Source organism: Artemia sp. Qi Xiang Cuo, chromosome 8 (assembly GCF_049724085.1).
Source record: "Artemia sp. Qi Xiang Cuo chromosome 8, ASM4972408v1, whole genome shotgun sequence".
NCBI classification, from domain to species: domain Eukaryota; kingdom Metazoa; phylum Arthropoda; class Branchiopoda; order Anostraca; family Artemiidae; genus Artemia; species Artemia sp. Qi Xiang Cuo.
The window spans coordinates 28,540,973-28,546,972 of record NC_142801.1 but is presented as its reverse complement, the minus strand read 5'-3'; the positions used below and the strand labels follow the sequence as shown (position 1 = coordinate 28,546,972).

The window sequence follows — 6,000 nt, the reverse complement described above, 5'->3', positions numbered from 1 at the left end:
AAACAAAATGGAATTTCGTTGCAAAAATTTGGGGGCCAAAATTCGTTTTAGCTTCATTTTCAGGCTCAAGTAGGGCTTGTATCTGTGTAGTAAATCAAGCCTTTTACAAAATAGGTTTTAGAGCCAGAGCCCGGGATTGAAACCCATAGCTGAAAACACTTATTGCTGATATTGCGGCAAAAACTTCAAAATTGTTTTAAAAAAAAAGAAAAATAGTGAACATATGTGAACTGTAAATACCAGTAGCAATTTTTTATTAAGTCATTAATCTCAGAAATTCATTAATAATATTTAAAAACAAAACAAATATTGTTAGCGGTTTCTAGATAAGTTAATTAAATAGACAAATTCAACCTATAGGTACGGGGTAATATTAAAACTTAAAACAAACAAGAACTAAGCTAAACAAGTGAATTTAAACTTAAATTAAAAAGGGAATTTTGACGACAATTGAGACATTATTGGTTTTTCATGCTGCTTCTAAGGACTTAGGTGTTTACCTAAAAAAATCCTCACACAGAAAAACGGATAATACCCCCCCCCCCCATCCTCAAAAAAATATACCCAGCAGAAAATGCTCTCCACGGAAAGTACTCCCGCGGAAAATATCCTCAGAAAATACCCACCCCCGTGCGGAAAATACCCCCTCGGAACATACATTTTTTTCATTGTTTGTTTCTACTATTCTTTTGTTTCTTTTGGTTACCTCATGATTACTATACAGTCACCGATTAACCCCCAACCCTCCCACCAACCCGGTGACCATCCATATTCCGAATATAATGCTTATTGCAGTCTCATTTTTATATCAGCCCATCTAATACCTGGACATGATAGCTTTAGTCTACAAATCATATAAAATTTATTAATTCTTTTACTTCGCACTAACATTATTTGGCATTATTAACCAACTGTTCGTGATAAATAAGTCCAAAAATATTTAAAACTTGACAAGAAAACGATATGAGCCTAATAACCGAATTTTTACTTTAAGCTGTAGTGTGAATCTTCTTGTGGATACTATTTTTGGTGTTACTTCCGTTTAAATCCTATATTCCCCGACCTATTACGTATTCTACAGCTAAATTTTGCCTCATTAGGAGGGGGAGGGAGTGGTGCATTTTTTATGGTAAGAAGATAGTATTTAGGGTTAGTTCTTAGGAAGAAATAAATTATACCACATTTTCTTTAAACAAAATTTTTATCTCAGAATTAGCTTTCATACGGGATTATTAGTTGTTAAAGCATTATAAGTTGTAAAGGTAGGCCTTAGATATTTAAACAAATTTACTTGGCTATCCCGAATTTGAGCAGAATATATTTTCCGTAAAATTTCCTTTGCCTAAGTAACAGGTTTGCAAGACCGTAAAAGTTCCTAAAACTGCAGTTTAATATATTACATCACTGAAAATATTACACGGGCGAAGGGGCCAGAATAATAATTGTGAGGGGAGTGCTCGATGAATACGTTTGACGATTAAGGATGGCATAACAAATGCAATCCTGAGATAAAAAGAAACGAACTTTAAATTTTCCGCACCAAATAAACATTCATTTAATTGGTAAGAATTACTGGCAAAAAGATTAATTCTTTTAACATATTATGCGTTCAATTACCAAATATTGAGAATTAGTACAACATGTTCCAAACTAAAAAATAGCAAAAGAAAACCAAACTTCAACTTTTGATTCGGTTTTCAAAACAATTCTCTTTCTTTAGAAGTTCAATTTTAAAACCCAGAATCTAACTGAGCGTTCCGTTAAACAACTTCAAGTATAATTCTTGGCTAATTTTGTCGAGAAACTTGACCACGAATGATGTAAATGTAAGAATCTTATAGCATTTGGAATACTGCATTCAAAATTATTTAATCTAAAGAAAAGAAAGTTATACGTTTGTGAACATATAAAGAACCGTCTATAATTAAATTGTATCGGTTTGGTTCTTATGCGAAGTATTACAAGAGACGAACATTAACGAACAAGAGAGTAGTGGAAAATTATGGTATGTAAAGTAATGTTTGCTAGGGATAGTCACTAGGGGTCGAACCGTGGTTGAGTGATTTTCGGGGATTCGGGGAAAAATAAAAAAAATTCGGGGAGACACATAGATTTTCGGGGAAATCCCCGAAAATTCGGGGATAGTGGAAGCCCTGGACATATATCAAAGATTTTGCGAGACTTAGCGTCATCTCAAATATTATATCGAAATAACAGATGGCGAAAAATCTTAATATGCCATTTCTAAATTCTAAAACACTTGACTTTTAATAGATTTGAAAATAGAAAACAGAACTTATAATTGAGGAGAAATAAGAGCCTTTTCAAAAAAAGGGGGCATTAAAAAAAAATTAATGGCCTGGATATATAAGCTTTTGTTTTATAAATTTTATTTAAACTTCAGAAACAAGATAAAATTCTTAGTCGGGAACATCTCTAATCATTAAGAGTGAAAGAACCAATAGCATAAAAATATATAGGTTACTTCTCATTCCTGATTTCATTTCCCAAAACTATACCACTGAAATGTAATTTTGATTCTTACTTATATTGTTTAATTTCACGCTCGCATTAAAAAAAAAATAAAAGAGAAAAGAAGGTGCAACTATTCAAATTCTGAAAAAAATTCATATAATCAAAATATAAAAAACCCCAGATATAACCCTGATAAATCGTGTAACAATGACAAATCCTCTTTGATGGAGGAGTCAATCTGACAAGTCCCAATCCCATTAAAGACAAAAAATTGGCACCCGTGCTTGAGAAGCCTTTATGCACCAATTTTACCAACACGTTTGGTACTGTGGAAAATGTGATTTTTTGTGCTTAAATTAGTCTTATTAGTTTTGGGGCGGGGGGGGGGTATCTTCAAGATTTATAGCTTTTTTTAATAGAAAATTATGGAGATAGAATCTCTGGCAAAAATAAAAGTTTTTAAGTATTTTATAAAGTAATATTTTTAGAGTCGCAGTTCCAAGAACGAACGAGTCGGTTGATTGTAAGAATGGGGATAGTTGGAGAAAGGGATTTTGCCAAAAGAGAAGAGAACATATTTCGTTTTTAAGGTTTATTTGTTGTTTCAGTTTTTTAGGTTTTACCTTTACTTGATATAAGAAGTGGATTCGACTCTATTAGAGCTTGTGATAGACTAATTGGAATAAATATTATCTTATCTCATGCTATATACCGGAAACAAATTATGCTGTTGCGGGATTCGAAGCATTGTAACACATATCAGCTTATCCATCTGATAAACCTTGGTCAATAACATATATTCTTTTGTCTAATTACCGAACGGTTTTCAAGAAAAAAGAAATCAAAGAAAGAGTTTCTTGTTTTAATTCAAAATTAAAACAAAAATAAATTAAGTCAAATAATAATTCGAGATTAAAATGAACAGAACATGAGCAAAATAAATAAATGAAAAATAAGAAGAACAGAAATTAAACTGAATAATCACACCATACATATAAATTATACCAGATGCAACTGATGATGAACAGATGAAACCTAAAACAAACAGAAATTAAAATAATTTCTAATGATTAATTAATAATCAAGTCAAACTTAAAACAAACTTAAGATATAGAGACATTCTTGACCTAGCAGCTTAAGACACAAGTTTCAAGCTTTTCAGAAACAAAATTGTTGGCTAATTTTGGGCAAACCAATATTTTTTAGAAACAATGTTTCAACCCTCTCATCCTCTATCCCAAACATAAAACTTGAGCTCTCCTTCCCCTCCTTCTCCCTCAAAGCTGCCTAAAAAGTCTCAAAAAGATCCCCCAAACCCTTCCCAGGATAATAGACATGGTATGGTGTTTTGATAGCCTGGTAACCTGAGTACATGTAATGTCTTTCAATTTATCTTGTTACTTTACTGTTATCCCCAGGGAGTTTTTTAACCAGGGCAATAACTTTTAACAGACCTGGAGACGATGATTTTTTGGGTCCCAACACCATAAGCACAAATTTGAATTTCTTTTATCCCATCCTAACACTGTTCAAAAGTTTCAACTAAATTCCCAAGTCGTTCCCGAGACAATGAAGATATTTTGTGTTGACGAACTCGGTTCATAAAGTGTCTTTTGATTACCTCGTTACTTAACCGTGAATATATTCCAAGTCCCATAGAGACTTGTATTGCAAAAACTTTTAAGCAGATAGAAGGCAAAAAATACCCTCCCCCACGTCAAGTTTGAGGTTCAATCCCACTCCTGCCCAAGTACCTGCCCGCTAGCTTCCACTTGACACCCACAGCCATTCCCAAGATATGATTAATATGCTTATTTGATAACCTGGGTACATGTTTCTTCACTACTTCACCTTCCACAGAGGGTTATATAGCAAAAACTTCAAGGTGGACCCAGTGGCGGATCCAGGGGGGCGAGGCCCCCCCTAGCGTAGTCTAATGTAGTGTAATTTACTTAATTAACTCAAGTTGTCGTTAATTAAACTTGCTCCTAACGCAAGTTTATCGGATCAACCTATTTTGCGCCCCCCTAATTTTTTTTATCAACCTATTTTGCGCCCCCCTTCCCTAAAAAAAAAATCCTGGATCCGCCCCTGGGTGGACCAAAGATAAACAAAGTTTGGCCTTTTCATATTCTCCCACTATAGATAAATTTTAAAGTTCCCTTGCCCCCCCCCTCCATTCTGAAAGTTATAGCTCAGTTCTCAAAGCCATTCCCAAAATATAGCAGATATGATACATTGATAATCTGGATACATATAGTGCCTTTTAATTTACATCTCCCTCTCCCTGCCCCCTCCATTCCAAGTTATGCTTCGAGGTCCACTTGGCTTTCCAATTTTCCCAAAAAATATTTTCTGAGACCACACTGGCTAAGCATCACAAGAAGATAAAAAGACATACGCGAAGAAGAAAAATTGAGGATTGTTCCAGTCAGTGAAAATAAAAGAAAAATACAAATATTTCAGCCGAGACCACCAATCAGCTGTCCCCAGTGCAGAAATAGAAAAATAAAAACAAACCATAAAAAAACCCCACTAAAAATCAAAAGACTTCTTGAGTACTTTCAGTATACATAAAATCCATTGATACTAGGGACACACGAATTCTTAAAAAAAAGTTGAAGAAACAAGATACAAGGCATAGATGTCATTATTACTAGGGCAGACAAAGGGAATAAAGAGGTTATTCTTGACAAACCCTCGTACACTAAAAAAGTTACGGGTATCTTATCTGACAAGCACACAGAAAAACTTAAAGATTATGGTCCCACAGATAATTTCACATGAAAAATACGAAATAATTAGAAGTTTTAAAAACTAAAAGGTTCATTACTCCTCAGATATAAATATTTTTATCCAAAAGGTTGCTCTGCTCCTAAATTTTATGGTTTGCCAAAAATCCACAAAGATGGATTTCCTCTAACCCCATTGTGGCTGCTTATAGCTCTCCAGCTGCCATATTTGGGAAATGATTGTCCACAATTTTTGGTCCATGCAAAATTTATACATTAGAAATCCAGTTCACTTTGTTAAGAAATTAAAAGACCCTGACATATAAAAAAAGATATGATTTTGGCTAGTTTTGATACTGTCTCTATGTATACTTATTGTGATATTGGAAAATGAGAACTTGCCCCTGAAAGACTTGAAGACAATAAACGCCAAATGACAACATTATATACCAAACCAATTATGCATTGCAATGATTTTTCATTATACTTCTAACACAATAATTTTTTTTTTTTGCACAAATTTTTTTTTTACTGTATACTAGCATTTTGCCTTTATTGGCCACTTTTTATAGGGAATATATTAAAACCTCTGCACTGAAAATTTTTCCTCTGAAGCCCTGTTTTGGGGTCAGTTTTTGGATGACATTATTTCTGTTTGGAATCACAGAGAGGCTTCACTTAACACTTTTTTGGCACACCTTAACATTTTAGATTAGAATTTCACTTTATCTTAGAACAAGAAGGAAATCATAAACGACCTTTTACAGACCATTTAATTTTCAAGAAGTGTCCC

General features: G+C 33.6%; 1 long non-coding RNA gene across 1 annotated transcript in view; it reads right to left on the bottom strand.

Moving 5' to 3' along the window:
* Positions 1–3,328: 3,328 nt before the first annotated feature.
* LOC148949304 (uncharacterized) overlaps positions 3,329–6,000 on the bottom strand; it is a 29,404-nt gene continuing 26,732 nt past the window's right edge. The window contains exon 3 of the long non-coding RNA XR_016142077.1: positions 3,329–3,510. This is a non-coding gene — a long non-coding RNA (uncharacterized LOC148949304). The remainder of the gene's footprint in view (positions 3,511–6,000) is intronic.